At 55.4% G+C, this 17,299-nt stretch overlaps 2 long non-coding RNA genes across 4 annotated transcripts in view; one reads left to right on the top strand and one right to left on the bottom strand.

Moving 5' to 3' along the window:
• LOC132004399 (uncharacterized) overlaps positions 1-17,299 on the bottom strand; it is a 159,514-nt gene that overhangs the window by 20,245 nt on the left and 121,970 nt on the right. For all 3 annotated transcript variants that reach the window (XR_009400504.1, XR_009400505.1, XR_009400506.1), the window contains exon 2: positions 11,660-11,728. This is a non-coding gene — a long non-coding RNA (uncharacterized LOC132004399). The remainder of the gene's footprint in view (positions 1-11,659; positions 11,729-17,299) is intronic.
• Positions 270-1,081, top strand: LOC132003285 (uncharacterized). The gene is made up of 3 exons (XR_009400164.1): positions 270-351; positions 605-710; positions 798-1,081. It is a non-coding gene; the product is annotated as an uncharacterized LOC132003285 (long non-coding RNA).

Genomic DNA, 17,299 nt, shown 5'->3' with positions numbered 1-17,299 from the left:
CCACACAAAGCCTCAGTTCCCTCCCCTAATAAACAGCACACAATGGACCAGCTCCCATGAGCTAGAAACATGAGCTCATTCAACAAAAAGCATCATCTTAATAAAGACAGTGGTATGGCACTAGGGCCTATTTAGAAACGGGGAGCATTAATTCTCCTTCCAATTGGTAAACTCCCCGGGCGTTGAAACCCCAGTCCTCCCACGAGGATGCCTTCAGAGCGAAGGGAGATTTCCCATACACTGAGCGCAGCCCTGCAAATCAGCTTGGCCGGGGCTCCACGCTGGGTTGGAGCAGGAAGGAAGGAAGGAATTCAGTGAGAACCAGCAATGGAGAGAGGGACAGATGGACAGGTTGGTGCTCTGGAAAAGAAAGAGGAGGTCATGTGTGAATTGTTTCTCCTGCTGGGAACTGTCTTTTATTCCATGACTCTCCTCCCTGCTTGGCCTGCCTGAAATGCTGAGGCAAGCTCTTCCTTGGCCCAAACCATTAAGTCCAGGATGGCACTGGGGGAGGTGGGGCGGGGGATGGAGAAGAGGAGGAGGAAGAGGAGGGGGAGGAGGAGGAGGGGAAAGAGAGAAGCTCACAGGGCTCTGGCATTCTTAGGTATCCCTTCCTGGCAGTTCCCGGAGGAGCTGGCTTTTCCGTGCCCCGCTTGCATCAGCCCTGCCTGGTTAGCCCAGATGCGAAGAGGAGTCTGTAACCCTCAGAGGTAGAGCCCCCTGACCCCACCGCGAGTCTCTAGGGGGCTAAGGTTCAGCACAACAGAGCCCACCAGTACGTTCCCATCCTTTCTCAGAGGTCCTGCCTTCTGCTCCTTCGGTAGCCGATCCGGAACAAGGTAGAAGAACTCCAGTTCTCTGTACCACGGGTGCGGAGGAAGCAAGGAAGGAACTCGGGTCCTTTTTCTGTTCCGGGGGGTCTTTTGACAGGCTCCTGGGCTATCCCAGTCTCACGTGTGCAGGACTGGCTGCTGGCACTGGCCACTTCCAGGTGCCCCCACCCCTCTCCCTGTACTACGGCCCCTCTCCAGCCTCAAAATCTACCTCCCGCTTGACAAAACCCCCGGTTCCCTCCAGCCTGTAAACCTCGTGTGCAAATGTCCTGACTCTTGCAAATGTGTTAAAAAATAAACTTTAAAAAGCTTCCAGATGTTCTGTTTGTATGGTGGTGTTTCTCTGCGGCTGTCTCCAGAGGCCAGCGCCTGTGGTCCAGCATCCTGACTGCCCAGAGGAACTACGAGGCGGCCAAGGGGCACGGCCTGGGGCTAGCGGAGGGGGATGCTCCTTCCACTGGGACTACCCTCCACCAATGGTTCCATCAACACCCCCCTACAAAGGTGCGACTCTGCGCTTCCCCCTTTATTCTCCCACAGTCCGTCACGGCCCATGTCTTCCTAGAATACATCCTCGGGGTTCTTTCTACGGAGCATAGAGACCTCCAAAAGACCCCAAAAGGGCAAGCCTGAGATCCCTGAATGAGAGGCCTTCAGGATCCACGTCCTCAGGGTGCCCACCTCATTGCTCCCTTGACATCATTCTACCAACCGCCTTTGACACAGAGTCGAGCACGAAATGACACGGTGAGTCCCTTACATGTAAGGGGTGAAATGGTGTTCACAGCTGGTCAAGGCTCCTGGGGGCTGGTGGCCTCTGATTTGTAGGAAGGAAATTGCCAACAGGCAGCCCTGGGCACACATGGCCCCACACGCACCCTTCCCAGCACACACACACCTGAGGGCAGAGGATTCTTTGCACAAGGTGACGCCTGCTCCCTTTGATGCTCGCCGGATGTGTTCCCATTGGGTGAGAACCAGACCTCAATAAAACCGGGCATTATCAAGAGGCTGGTGGTTTGTGATTGCCCCCGCCTGTTATCTCTGTGGCCCCGGGTGGGGCCGCTTTGCGGTTCTCCACTGAAAAGCATTAACTTCTAGGTGGATCAAAGACCCTTCCGAACCAGCCAGCCTGGGTCTCTTGTTTACCCCCATGAGATTGTGCCTAAAGATGGACTTTCAAGATAATAGGGACCCCAGTCCCACCCTCCCCTCTGTCCTCTCCTCATCACGCAGCCTGTCCCTCCAGGGCCACCCGATGGCCAACCACAAGGCCCTTCTCCTCTCCCTCTTCAGATGGCTCATTTAACGACAGCTAATCGGGCACGGGGCCCCAGAGCGGCCGGCTCTGCTCTAACAACGGGGACCACGGGCACAGAGAGACACCTACTTGCAAGCCTTGCAAGAGCTCCTCTGTCCTCTGCCGGGGATGGGGTTCCAGAGGACAACGGGTGCTACCCTCTTTCCTTAGGAGGGATAAATGCACAGGTGCCCTCACCGGGTCCTCTGTGGGGCTCTCCTGTCTACCCAGACGTGGGAGGGCCCGTGGCCAGCCTTCAGTGAGGACACGGCGGGATTTCTGACCTGTCTTGATCGGAAACACCAAGGACAGTCAACCACATGGGAGAGAAAGAGCTCGCGCATCCCAGGACTGCCATGCCAGTGGGCTTCAGGGGCTCCGAACGTTCCTTCTCGGCACCTCGCAGGTGTGTCCCGGGGCAGTGGGAGGCTCGCTGTGGCATCACACATCAACAGACGAACGAACGAATGATTGATGGAACCAGCGAAACACGAGCAACCCAGGCTAGTCATCTTCCACGTGTGGGAGGGACGTGGGCGCCCGACACTCATCCCTACGGGCAGGAAAACAGTCCGGAGGCAGTCTGGAGACATCTCCGCTTACAGGAACGGAGTCAAATCGAGGACAGAGTCCCAGATCTCGGGCAAGTGCCCCCAACACCCTGTGACCCACACGGTAAGCAGGAAGGAGAACAGTGCCTAGTCCGTTGTAGGACCATCGTGAGGACTGAGTGAAACGCAAAAGGCTCCGTAAGGGCATCGGTCAGCATCATCGCACCTACCCCATCTGTACTAAAAAATACAGGAGCGCGCTTCCTGGGAAGGGGGGACCATGAGCCAGCGCTTGGTTATTTTCCTGGTCTAGACCAGACCTCACAGGTGTACAGGGACTCCAGGCCCATCTGACGTTACGTTTCTCTTTTCGTTTTGTTATCAATAATGTTGTCTGTAGCCCTTAGATTGCATGTGTGGGACTGCGTGCTTAGTACAGGGGACAGGTGACACGGCCCCGCCTCAGGAGCCCCCACTGTGAGCCAGGCAGACGGGGCGACATGAATCGAGCTCCAGCTCTGCTGCTGTTCTACCTGGAAGCGCATGGACGTCCTTGGGCTGCAGCTCCTGGGTCCCACCCTTGCCTCTCTCCTCCCTGGAGACACTAGTGGCTGGACAGACAGCTCAGGCCACCCAGACGGGCAAGGGGGCCTCCAGGGTCTGGCCCCAGCACCGCCACCTGGACGGCAAGGGGCGTGAGTGCCAAATGGACGGGGGACACGGGGCCTCAGCACCCGCCCATCAGGACTCGGCCAGGCTGCTACCCAAGGCTGCAGCTGGGCTTTCAGAGGCCCGGGGAGGTCAGGCAGCAAGTTCACAGGACAGGCCACCCACAAGGCACATCAGGGCTGCTGAACTGTCCCCGGGGCCAGTGCAGCTCTGGCCCTTGGCCCTGACTTGGAACACTCAACCATATGGCTTCCCTCGGAGAGGATGAGAAGAGGAAAAGAATAAACCGGGGGCAAGAGAGAGAGCCACACCTCTCTCTGGACACCGGGGACCCTTCCCGGGCTTAGGGGAGGGGAGGCTGGCACAGCCCCCAGCAGCAGGTCGGAGCAAAGCAGGCGGGTGTCCCTCCAGGAAATGGGTAACCGTGACCGCAGCGTGCCCACGAGGACCGGGGTGTCCCTGTGTTCTGCATGCAGGGCCGGGAAGAGAGGCTCCCAGGGTCGGATCTGAACTTCAAACGGCCTGAACCTTGGGTTACTTCACGCTTTTCTAATGAAAGATCCAAACTGGATTTTCATGTTTGCAGACACAGCTTTGCCCAAAAGTGTAGGCAGCGGAACAAAACAGGAAGAGAACTCTCTCTCTCTTGTTCTCTCTCCCCCTTCCCTCCTGAAGTCCAGGGCGGGGGCTTGGGGAGGGCAGGCGAGGAGGCAAACAAAATCTTGGCAGCCTGGGCCTGTAGGTCCCCTGGAGCCTGCTTGTGTTCTGTTAGAAGCTTTTCTCTTTTCTTTGGTCCCGCAGACACCAGTTGGTTGGTCACTGGTCCGGGCAGGGGTGGGGGTGGAGAGGAGCTGGGTGAGGCTCGGGAAAAAGAGAAGAAAGTGGTGAAGAATGGATTCTCCGGCGCAGCTGGAGAGAAAAGAGCCCGCGTGCCTCATCGGGGCGTGCTGGGACTTGCTGGACACCGGAGCCCCAGCTGGCAGAAGGAGGGTGGACAGTGGAACCAGAATTCAAAGGGGCAGCCGGAGGGGGGGGGGGACTATGAGGGAAGAGGGGGAGGTTTCAGTGAATCATATAAATGAGAGACAGAAAGGATGTCAGGCCACGTTCATTTCCTTCCTCTCCTAATGTGAATTATCTCATTAGCCCCGAGGTTCCCAGAGGCCGATGCTAAATGATTCCTGTAATGGGGAGCTCAGTCCCCAGCCTCTCTATGGGGTCAGACTCCTAGAAGGGCTCTTAAAGGGACAGTAGCAAACCACGTCAGTTAATCCATGCGACACGGAGTGCCTTCTCCAGATGCTTCATGCAACGTTAGTCAGACCCTTGCGTCCTGTGTTTCCACGGACGAAAATTTACTGTGAGGAGACAGTTACGGACATCGGGATGGGCTCGTCAAGGACACCCCCTTCCCCACCAAAAATGAGAGTCACCGTTCAAACCCCCGGCACCTGTAAATGTTGCTTTACGTGCCAAAAGGGACTTGGCAGGGGGGATCAAGTTAAGAGTCTTGAAATGGGGAGAGGGGATGCTAGATTATCCAGATGGGCTCTGAACGCCACCACAAGGGTCCTTATCAGAGGGAGGCAGATGGAGGGCTGAGCACAGAGAGAACAGATGTGGACGCAAACACCGAGGCAGAGGCTGGCGTGATGTGGCCACAAGCCAAGGAATGTGGCAGCCTCCAGAAGCTGCAGGAGGCCAGGAACGACTTGTCCCTGGAGGCTCTGTAAGGGACGGGCCCTGCCCACGACTTCATTTTTGTCCCATAAGGCTCATTTCGGTCTTCTGGCTGCCGGGACTGTAAGACAGCACATTGGCGGGTTGTTGTTTTTTAAGAGAGAGAGAGAAGGACAGTATCCACACACATTTCCCTGCATAGCAGGGGGAGGGGCAGAGGGAGAAGGAGAGAGAGAAGCTTAAGCTGGGTCCACACCCAGCATGTGAGCCCAATGAGGAACGTGAATGACCCTGAGATCACGACCTGAGCCAAAAATCAGGAGTTGGATGCCAAACCCATGGAGCCACCAGGTGCCTTACATTTGGGTTGTTTTAAATCACCCAGTTGCTGGTGACGTGTTACAGCAGCCCCCCGAAACCAGGATAGATATGAATCAAGTTCTTGCTACCAGGCTGGTCTTCAGAGCCTTTCATGGCAAAATAAGAAACTGGAGGAACATCAAAGAACTGTTCAAAAGTAACTATTCCATGGGTTCAACAAGGAAATACTATATAACCATAAAAACACTGAAATATCATTTTCTTAAAAATAAAGGATGAATGTATAACTGAGTAGAGATCCTGAGTATTTTCCTTTTATAAAATTTTCCAACAGTAAGCAACTTATAACTACGTCTGTCAACATATAAGTCACAATTTGGCAGAGAGAGAGGCTGAGAATCCAGGCTGGGTACCATTCTGGATTGTGAAGACTGTCCCCTGGCGAAGGTCTCTGCTCATACAGGCACCTCAGCCTGGCATCATGGCCCTTGGCCCACGGGCCAGTGGGCTTGCAGACTCTCGTCCCTAACATGCAAATCAGTCCTGTCTCCTCACAAGCAGTCTGGTCCCAGGGACCCCTCACCTCAAGCCTGTTCTCCTACCCTACCAGAGAGCACATTCTTGTCAGCCTCATATTCTTAGACCAAGGCGTGTCTAACAAATTACTACAATCTGGTGGCAAAAAGCAACAGAGACTTCTGTCCTCCTAGTTCAGGAGGATGGAAGTCCAAAATCAGGGTGTGGGCAGGGCTGGTTCCTTCCAGAGGCTGGGAAGGGGAACCCATTCCGGGCATGTGTCCCAACGGCTGCTGGCTGCCAGCCATCCTTGGCTTGTGGATGCTCCCCTCCAATTCTGTTCCCATCTGGAGACCCCCCATCCTCTCTGTGTCTCTCTGTTCCCTGTCTCTCCTCTCCAACTTGTCAATGGATCCTTCGTGAATCATACTTGCAGAGACCCTATTTGCAACCACGCGGTCACATCTGAGGTTCTGGGTGGCCATGACTTCTGGGGGATGCTCTTCGAGGCACTGCACAGGTGGCCTCCACGACACTCTCTCCTCCAGCTTCCTTTACTTCAAGTCTCAGCAACTCCACAAGGCCTGCTAGGATTCTTCCTGGTCCCAGATGTCAATCACTTCTGGAAGGACTAGGAGGCAGACAGAGTCTCCTGCCATGACAAGGGCGTGCGGCCTCAGGAGAGATGGACTTCTCCACTGTGCAAGGTTCCTGCAGAGAACACCTCTCTGGAAAGCCTCAGCGGAGATCCTGGTCTGGCCAGGAGATGGAATGAGACGGTCAGGGAGAGTCTGGCTTTAGGAGAGCAGGAACTGTGCCGGATTCACTTGGCACGGTGCTGGGCAAGGAAAAGACACTCACCAGGTGTTCACTGCCCCACCAGAGAGGCCCCCGCAAACGCCAGCGTTCCTTCTTTCATTAAATATTTGGAACATTTTGGAACAAAACAAAGAATTTGACGATGTGTATATTCAACGACTATTTGCAGAGCGACTTCTCCATAAACCGCACTACGAGATACAATCTGACATTCCTACACGCCTCTCTCTTCTTTTGTGGCAAGACGGTGACAGACCACAAGGCCAGAGATCATTAAATCAATACCTCCACGATTAGGCAGACTGAGACCCAGCGCCCCCAGAGTTTCTATATGGGCAGGTGGTGGGTTCCTCAGGAAAGCCTATGAAATAAGGCCCTTGCTCCTTGTCGGCCCACTGCAGAAGGGACAGAAGGCAGAGGAGCTTTCTCTGCAGCAGCCAAGGGCAGTATCTCTGTTCCTGCTGCAGCCCAGACAAAGGACACCTGCCACATGGTGATTTATCAGCCATGAGAGGTCCAAGGATCTCTTAGGCCACAGGTGGGTGTCTGGAAAGCCACCCTCCCGGGGAGCACAGACCACAAACCCTGCACAGTACCTCATCCCCGATCTGGGTGGCCCTTGGCCACTCCCGAAGCCTCGCCACAGTGCTCAGTGATCTCAGCTGGCCTCACACAGACCCTGTCAGGGGAGCAGGACAAGTGATGTTATTCTTCCCACTTTACAGATGGGGAAACCGCCTGAGTGCTGGATGACTTGCTCAGGGCCACCCAGGGAGCGTGTGTCCCGGCCAGAAGCCCAGTGCCCTCCGTCCGTAGCCCAGGCAGGCAGGTGGCATCCCCACCGCCCCCCTGAGTGGCTCCCGAGCGCTTTAGGGCCTTCCACGGGAGACAACAAATACCGGGGGCGGCTCTTCCCTTCGGGCGCTGGGCTGCTTTTTTGGGGACCTTGGGAAGCCTGACTCCCTAAAACTCCCACTCTTCCTGGTCCATCCCTCGTCCTCCTTCTGCTCGACGGCTACACGTGGAAGGGCAGGGGCCGGCGGGGGCAGGCCTGACCTGTGTCTGGGCTGGGCCTCTCCCAAGAGTGGCGAAGCCTGCCTTTTGGGATCCAGAAGGAGAAGCCCTTATGTATGTGTGTACTCTTCCTGGCCTGGAGAAAGAGGTAGGAAAAGCAGAGCTGACCTGAGGCCTCGCTCTCCTCTTGAGGTTTGCCCACCTGCCCCACAGAGGTTCTCCAAGCCGTCCCCTGTTGTATCACGCTGTCTCAAGCCACCCCAGGAAGAGGCTGGGTGACTTCAGAGCAGGAAAGAGCTGGAAGAAGGCTACCCACTTCTGGGGCCACAGGTCAACAGGGCAGGAGCTAATTATCTTCGGGTCAGGCCTCTGGAGGAGGAGGTGGGGTTCCTTGGCTGGGGCCCCTGGCCTGACAGAGCCCACACCACCCAGAGGCATTCACGGCAGAGCTGATGGAGGCCCAGGAGCCAGGACTCGGCAGGCGGCACCTGCACGTGAGCCCGGGCCAGTCCCGTCCACAGCCCGCGCCGCCTGGAATGCCCGGGATCAGGCTGGCTCCTGGGACCTAGCCTTCCGGCCAAGGCTTCCCCTTACCAAACCACTTCTCGGTCCCCTTCCTCGTCCTGGGTGGAATGTGTGTCATCTTCAGAGGGCCCGGGGACACGTGGTACAACCCAGAGCTGCGTGGGCTCCTCTGCCTTCGGGGTTCAGAGGAGAGGAGAGGAGCCCTCGGAAGGTGAGCGAGAGGCTCCGCAGGCTCTGGGAAGCCCAATCTTGGCCGGCGTCCGGTTCCCATGACAGTCTTCCTGGCAGCGTTAATAACTAACCCCGTCCCAGACAGGTGCTGGCGGCCTGGCCTCAGGAGTTCTCGCGCAGGGTTGACAGTGAGTCACTTCCCTTGCATAGTTTGCTTGCAGACTGAGTCACCCAGAGGCCGAGCCTTCCGTACGTGTTCTCACACCTGGGCCAAGGCACATTCGTGCCCATGTCCTCGACCCCCTCGTCTCCAGTCAGCTGCGCCCTGCGAAGTCGACCCTCACGGCCGGGGCCACACAAGTGTCCCCGTGAGCCAGCCTCTGCCCTGCCCCCAACCCACCCACTCCCTCAGCAGGGACGGTGACCCCGGGGCCCAGGGAGTCTGGAGAGATGTCAGAGATGGGTGCGGGACAGGTGGTCCCCTGGGCCCGATGCTGGGTCAGGTCTCTGTCACCTCGGACCTTTACCCTAAAGAGCGCTCTCATACCTTCCCACTCCTCCACTGCCAAACGAAGGACGACCGGACGTGGAAAGTTCTCAACAAGGAGCCAAAGCACGAAACTGTGAAGCCATGTTGGCTCCACCACTCTGGGGAAGGACAGAGGCTCTGGGGTGGTAAACTGAGTCTCATGACTGTGGCCATGCTCTCTGTGCACTGCATCAGGTGGGAGAAAGGCCTGGCCTGGCAGGACCAGGACCAGGTTGCATGGGCTCTGGGGACACCTATTAAATAAACCTTGCCTGGAAGAACAAACTGTCAGGGAACCCTTCGTCCCCCGACTCTTATATGGTATTTTCCTACAAAAAGGATTTTTATTGAAGACAGAGAGAGAGAGAGAGAGAAATATGAAAAATTAAAAACAAAACAAAACAACAACAAACAACAAACCCCAAAATGTCACTGAAATCGTTTGGGGGATTTACTCCTGTTTAATCCTGAGAAAGTCCCTCCTGCCACCTGGTTTCCAAAACAGATGCTAAACACAGATGAGCTCAGGTTGGACCGCGCTGGGCGTCTCACGGCCAGGGGCTCCTGGCAGGTGCGAGACTATCAGGTTGAGAAAAGATGACACTGTTTCTAGCATCGGAAGATGTCCAGTGTGCAGGCGTGGCGGGAAACCTGACACCTCACCAGCGCCTCCCCGCCAGCACCTGGCCTTTTGGATGACCTCCCCTTGTCTGGAGGAGGCGATGGGGTGACAGGGCGCTCCCTGGGGGCAGGTGGCCCCATATCGCCCACTCTCAGGAGTCAGAGTGCAGCCCATCGGCAGGGCTCTGAGACCACGGCTACAGCCCTGTGCACCCCGGGGAGCCCCCCGAACTTTCCAAACTGAATTTTGAAATCGGTTTTGGCAGCCGTGGCCATGGCACACCCACCCAGGCTGTGAGGGCCTCTCCCCACCACACGCGTCCTGCATATCGTGTCCAGGGCCCCAGCGCCGAGGGGACAGAGGCCAGAGGGAGCAAGGCTCCACCCCCAGGGGCTGACTTGGGGAGCCCGAGTGAGTCATCAGGCCTGAGCGGTGACCACGATGTCCCAGGGTGAAGTGGGAGGCCTGGGGACAGAGCCCGCTGCCCAGACGCGAGCCACGGTGACTCACATTTGGACCCCGAGGGAAAGTTCCATCTGCGAGTCCTCTGGATGGCTCCCGTCTCCCGGGTGAGGTCATCCGCGCTGCCGCTCAGAACTGGGACATACTTCTTTCTCCCAGAACCCCGGCGTTTCACTCGCAATTATGGTTAGGGCAGAAATCCTCATCCCAACCACAGCCGCTCGCCCTGCCCACCGCACACACACGCACACACGCACGCGCACACACACACATGCATACACACAACAGACGGACGGTAGGGGAGAGGGTGTCCTCCCTGGGTGTCGGGCTTTTGCATCGTTCTTTATGCCAAGGGGTCAAAAGGCAGCGACGGGGACGGGCCTTTGAGAGGAGGGACACTAAATCTGCGCCCGTTGATTTGACCGTGTTGTCGCTGCTTCTGACGATGGCCCTGTGGGCCCAGCCGTCAGGCTACCATCTTGCTCCATGTCCCCAGGGGCCATCGGCCTGGAAGCCGAGGAGAGCACAGCCTTGGGTGGAAAGAGTCCCCAGCAGAGCAGCGCTCAGGAGCTTGGCAGGGTCGTTCAGAAATACACTCGAGCCTGGGAGAAACGTGCAGGTGAAGACCTCACCCTGCTCACGGTCCTGTGCTTTGCAAGCGAGTGTGACAGGGCGTGTGCACTCGGCTAAGCCTTTGATGGGGAGCAGGAGGCATGTGGCCTGACGGACTGCAGTTTCCGGTGCACGTCAGCTCACAGGACATTAGCTAACAAGCACCATGACTAGGTCCTCATGGAAACGTTCTGAGAAAGACACGTCTGTCGGGCGCGAGCTCGGGGAGCAACTGCCAGGATTTAGTGTTCTAGGGGGTGGAGGCGTGAACACCGTGAACACCACTGGACATCACCCTTCTGCCTGATCCATGCGGAATAAGATACGTAAGGAAGGGAAGAGACAGGGCATCTGCTGAGGTCTAGACTTTTATTGGATCCACTGTATTGTCCCATGTAACCCACGACCTCCCCTGAGGACAAGGTATCAGCACCAGCATCTTCTAGGTGAGGAAACAGAGGCTTAACAATGCACCCAAGATCCTATCCGGAGCTAACGAGGGAAAAAAACACCCGCTGACATTCACTGTGTGCTTTGTCCGTTCCGGGCACTGGGCCAGGCATCTCACTCATCTCGTGCCACGACACGGCAGGGACGGCTCGTTCATTGTCCCCATTTTACAGATGGGAAAACTGAGGGCTAGGGAAGGGAAGGTCAGCAGCGATAGAAGGCAACCCCGGGTGAGCAAGCGTTCCTCTGCGTCCTCATCTGTGGGCTGGGTATGACACGCTCCCCTGCTGGCATTTCGAGAGGTGAGAACGAGTTCACCCAGGTAGACGCCGTGAGAACCCAGCCCGCCTGGAACTCACTGCAAGGACTGTTAGTATTTATTAACCTGTGTCTCTGGACCTTCTCCGACAGCGAACTGCAAGGCTCCTCCTGCCAGTCAGCCCTCTGGGATAGCAGGCGGGTGTGGGTGCAGGAGGGCTGTCTGGGGAAAAGGAGGTTGGCTGCAGAAGGAATAAACCCCCACCCCCACCCCGAGCGAGCGGAGCAGCAGGGCTGTGGCTCTGCTCTGATTACCGGCCGCCTCACCTTCTGTCTTGTCCTTCTTTTCTTGGCTCGGAGCATCTCCCGAGGTCAGCTTCAAAGCTCTGATTTCACCTAGAAAAAGAAGGGAAAGTTATGCCAGGAAAAGCAGAGTAAAACTCATCTGCAAACTTAAAATCTAGAGGGAGTGGTCTCCGAATGCCCCACAGCCTTCCAGGAACATAGGCGTTTAATAATTGTTTAGTCTTTAATATAGAATAAAACTACATTCCTTCTGAACAAAGGCAAAAACCCATTTCCTCTGTCAGTCACAGACACGGCAAACTGGAAGGTGACTTTCAAAGAAATACAGATGTTCATTCTAATAAGGAGACCTACAAGAAAATGGAAGGAAGGTTACATTGGAGAGCAATTTTTTTCAAGTTAAAACTTAAATTTACAGGGGGCTTGTACACCTCCCCCCCAAAATAATAATCTATTGTCACAGTCCTGAGTTGTTCTGTTTTGGGGGCCCCTTTCCTCAAAGACTCTTATGACACTGTATCTGAATTGTTTTATGTTCTGACCACATGGCACGTCTGAGTTCATGATATGGATCACCCATGAGGAACCTCTAGCTCGGTGCCCGGTCCCTGTCGTTATGAGCTAGACCTTCCCTGCCTCCTGCGTGAGTTTCTGGAGTGCAAGGTTACGACGTGTCATTCCTGAGCAAAGGCACAAGGTTACCGGCAGAGTTGCCGCTGCTGCTAAAATAGATATTTAATCTTTAAATCCGACCTCTGTCCAACCTGATTCAGACACCAGGAAGGGTAGTATTTCAAAAGGTGTTTAAGATAATAGCCCCATTCTAAGCTTCCCCATCATTAGACTCAAAGAAATCACTCTAGCCCCCTAGGCTGGCAAATGAAAACAGAGAGAAGAAAAAAAGGGGAAAAATAATACCATCAGATTTGAAACAGAAAACTTGTAACCTTCACTCACAAGGGAGAGGATTGTTTGGGTGGCGTTTTGTTCTTTCCCTGGATGCACACAGACATCATCTTGGGGCTTGGATCACTCCCGTGGTTTCTAGAGTTACGGAGGACCAGGTTCAGGCTGGTCCTCTGTGGCCAACCCCACCAGCCAATGCCCACTGCCACCACACACCCTCCAACGCCAAGTCGGGCAGCAGAACGGATTCCCACTCCTGTTACTGCCTTATATAGGGCCACCCCCACACCCAGCCCAGGTTCAGTCTCTTAGGTGCGGAACATCCCATAACCTCATTCAAGCTCAAGCCTTGCATGGAAAGGACTGTAGCCTGACCCTTTCAGGGGAAATAGGAAATTGGACACAAGGCGATCTAAGCTCACCCAGCCCCAAGACATTTCAGTCCAACCAAAGCAAGCTGACCTCGGGAAGTGGGGAAGTGGAAAACCCTAGGGTAGGGGGAGATCTGGAGGAGACGAGGGGTTCTCAGCGTCCAGGTTCCCAGACTTGGCTACCTGCTGAAACCACAGTTCCCCATCCCCCTGGGCAGCCTGAAAGATATCTTGAAGCCTAGACCTCGTTCCCAGCAGTTCTGATTGGCAGAAACTCAGTATTGGGTTAAAAAGAACTGAAGCTCCCCAGGTAAGTCTAACATGCATTGAAATGTAGGGACCATCTGGAGATTCTTTAAAAATTCAAAATCAATGGCTCTGAGGGGGCGGCCTGAGATCGTGCCTCTCTTACCAGCTCCTGGGTAAGCCCAGCGCTGGTGGCCCGCAGAGCACGCTCTGGGTGGCCCCGGCTTAGCAGGGGTGCCCTCTAACACCTGCCTTACGTCCGGTTCCCCTGAAACCTCAGGCAAATGGATCCCACTCCACCCTCCCGAGCCTCCCCAACCCCTGTCCAAGAGGCCCTGAGGCACAACCCCTGAGGTCCAAGAGGCACAGCTAACCTGTGGAGTGCCAGACGGGGAGAGACGTCACTCACATCCCAAGAGAGCTGCGCCTCTGCCTCCATCCCCCACCTGGATCCAAGCCCCAGCCCAACACACACTCTAGGAAGCAGTGCAATCAACAGAATGGTTTTTTTTTTTTTTAAGATTTTATTTATTTATTTGACAGAGAGAGGTCACAGTAGACAGAGAGGCAGGCAGAGAGAGAGAGAGGGAAGCAGGCTCCCTGCTGAGCAGAGAGCCCGATGCGGGACTCGATCCCAGGACCCTGAGATCATGACCCGAGCCGAAGGCAGCGGCTTAATCCACTGAGCCACCCAGGCGCCCCAGAATGGTTTCTTTCTGCTCTGTTCCTTAACGTGAGTGGGGCTCTTCCCCTCTGCTTTCTGTGCCCACAGGCTTATCAAGGGCCGGCAGGCCGCAGGCCTCCAGGAAGCCCGGGGACCCATGGATGCAGCCTCTCCCGGCCCCCTGGCTCAGCATCTGCCGCATGGAGCCCTGCACACCCACCTCCCCGCTGCCCTTCCGTGCCCAGTGTGGACCACGGCAGGACCCGGAGCAGACGGCACTCCCTCGGAACAGGCCAACGGCAGCAGGCCACGCCTGGCACCAAACCGCTATGCCATGGGCTACCCACAGCTGGTCCCCAAAGGTCCCTCCCTTCCTTCTGTGCGCCCACCCTGACTGGTTCCTTCCGGGGGTCTCCGGGGATGCCTTGAGCCAAACAGCACCTAGGGGTTCTTGGCCTCACCACCTCCAGCCAGGATGGAAGGGGCTGGTCCCCTGGCATCCCTCCGACGGAGGATCAAAGGGCCCAGCGGGCAAGGCCACAAGAAGACACTGGCCTGCAGCGCGCCCAGACCCACCCCAGCCCGCAGCCTCTCCAGAAAGCGCATCACCACCTCCGTCGGTCCTCAGACAACAGAAGGCCACGCACTGCGGCAGAGGGAGGGCAGGAAATACAGGCGAGATCAAACTCGGGCTTCTCCCACTCTGCAAGTGAGTGGTGCCTCTTTGGCCAAAATAAAGGTTGCAGGTGGGAGAATTCTTGGACCTCCTGGATGGGTCCAGCCAGGGTCAGAGGGGCGTGACTTCCACAGAGCAGGTCAAGTCGCTGGCAGGAGGCCAAACCACTGGGTCCCATTTCGAGGCACGTACCGAAAGGCCAAAGCCCACTGAGCGTAGGAGGCAGTGCCCAGGACTCCCAACCATGAACATGTTCTAATTTCTTATAAAACTAGAAGGAATAAAAGAAGTATAATATGAAAGCTCACATCTCAATGAATCTGGCCTGCACGGCAGTCATCCTACACCACAGCGATCAGAAAAGGCCATTTTTTAAATTTTTTTTTTTTTTTTTAATGTTGGAAAGGGGCTCATGACGACAAAAATGCCTAAGGTCATGAGCGTCTGATCCACTCCGAGTTCCACTTCCTTCCAACCTCCAAACCCGCCATTCTTCATGCGGACCCTTTGTGGAAGGCCTTTGGCAGCCCTGGAGGCCACTGCTCTTTCCCAAAGGCCCCCAGGCCAGCCCAAAGACCCTTCCCCTAAGTGCCTCCCAGCAACACTCCCCTGACTCCGTCCCCGGCTCGCCGGGTCCACGCAGGTGCGCTGGGCCTGCTTCGGACCAGGCAGACAGCCCAGCAGCTCCCACCCCCGCTCAGCCTGGCAGGTAGACCTGCCCCTCTAAGTCCAAACACACGCTCAGCCCCCTGCAGGATAAACACCGAGCATACATCACACCCAGGCCTGTAAAAGATAATTACCCAATCTGATCTGGGCAAATTAGGCCCACGGAACCGTCTAATTCGTACACTGAACTCAAGGGTTATATCGGCAGGAAAAATTAACCTGGCTCTTTATTGGGATTTGCCCCCAGGTCAGGATTAGGGATTGTTTATCTTTTTAAATTCTCTAGCTGAGGAAGCCTGGAAAGGCTCTCTCTGCACCCACCCCTTCTCCGTTCCATCCCATCCTGGTCCGCCAGCTGCCCAGGGGTCTTTCCTACAAACTCGCTCAATAAAGCCCCAATGAGAAGAGACAGACAGACGACAGTTATTTTTTCACAAAAGAAAAGTTGAGACATCCCAAACCCAAATTAAGGACTTTATTAATGGGCACTGACTCAGAACGAGTAAACAGAAGAACTGACATGCCCAGATGGCAATGTACCTCCTAATTATTCTGGCCCAACTGTGAAATGTGGACTTGGAAAACACTCACAAATGCACATTTCCCTAAATAAATATGCTGTCTCTCTCTCTTCCTCTCTCTCCCTCTCCCTCCCACCTCTGTGGAGGAGTCTCTCGAGAGGAGATGCCATGAACAGGGGTTGCTCGGTGCCCATCCCCTTAGCTCATCACCGGTTAGAACACCCAAGACCTGTTGCCGGGATGTCAGGACAAGTGGACAGCAAATGAGGATTATCCTTCGTCTAACCAAAATAAGCACCGTGGCAAGACAGCCGGCTTTCCCCGCTCTTTCCTAGTGTACCTTGCAGGGGGTTTCCCCTGGGGGGGAAAAGTCCCCCGCGGACTCCCAAGTCAGTGCTGTAACAGGGAGACGAAGCTCTGGCCCACCCAGGGGTATTTAAGGCTCATACGTTTGTGGCTCCTGCAAAGGGGGGGGTGTCCGTGTGAGGACGAAGGCAGTGATGAGCACACAGGCCGAGCGGTGCTTCGGGCCAACGTGATCTACCCATGAAATCATTGCAACGTGCCTCTCCAGGAGACGGAGATGGCTTTTCTGAGCCTACCCTGGAGCCTACAGTAGGTCCTCTTGCTCTTTAATCAAAGGGCCGTGGGAATGGATCGTATATGGACAACCTGACCTCAAAAATATATGTCTGTGTGCACGTCGCTCTGTCCGTACGTGTATACTCCAGGACAATGACTTTATGGGAAAGAAAACCAGTTCCACACAACAGCCTTTGGCTTCAACCAACAGAGATCTAGTTCTCTTGCTCTTGATCCGCAAGGATTCCGGGCGAGCCAGCTAAGAGATGGGGAAGAGGGAGCCGGAATGGGCGGACTTACTGTCAGCGGGATTACTGTCTTTGTAAGGAGGTGTAGCCGGATCTCAGCCTCTGAGTCCAAGAAGGCTGAGGCAAGTGTACACTTTTTGGAAGGAGACATCCATCCCGTGCCAACTATATTAAGGAGCCTTGGAGGAAGGTCGGAAGCAGCAAAGAAACGTGTCCCTCTTCCTGAACGGGGAACATACTGACACATTCGGCAAAACTGCCCATTCCAGGCGCAGACAAGGGGAAGTCGAGTATCCGGCAGAAACCGTGCAGATGGGACGACACAAAGGCTTGGTGAATAAGCGAAATGATGTCACACACACTTACGGGTTCTAGAGTCATTCAGTCTAAGGCTAAAATCCTAGCTTGGCCACCAACCAGCTGTGTCACCCTAGATCCCTTCCTGGGTGCCCCCTTTCTCACCTGACCAATGGGAGCCGTGAGAGTCACCATTCTTTGTCACTCATAAGACTTCCACGACCGCAAGCCACGATCAGTCCTGTTATTTCTGGTGGAAGATGGACAACAGAATTACTCTTGTCTGCATTTCACACATGGGGTATCGGTGCTAAATTAAATCACGCATTCAAGTGCGTAGCTTGTTTCCAGGTCGGGGTAAGTTAACTGGGAAGGATTAACTGCTAGCAGTGTAAAAATAACTAGATTACAGAATTGCACAGTTCATAAAGGCGAACTTGGAAGGAGAAGGCAAAAGGTTAACCACTGTCATGTCTGGGGA

The sequence above is a fragment of the Mustela nigripes genome, chromosome 16 (assembly GCF_022355385.1).
Source record: "Mustela nigripes isolate SB6536 chromosome 16, MUSNIG.SB6536, whole genome shotgun sequence".
Taxonomy (NCBI): Eukaryota; Metazoa; Chordata; class Mammalia; order Carnivora; family Mustelidae; genus Mustela; species Mustela nigripes.
The sequence above is the reverse complement of the archived record's forward strand: the minus strand, read 5'-3'. Positions and strand labels throughout refer to the sequence as shown.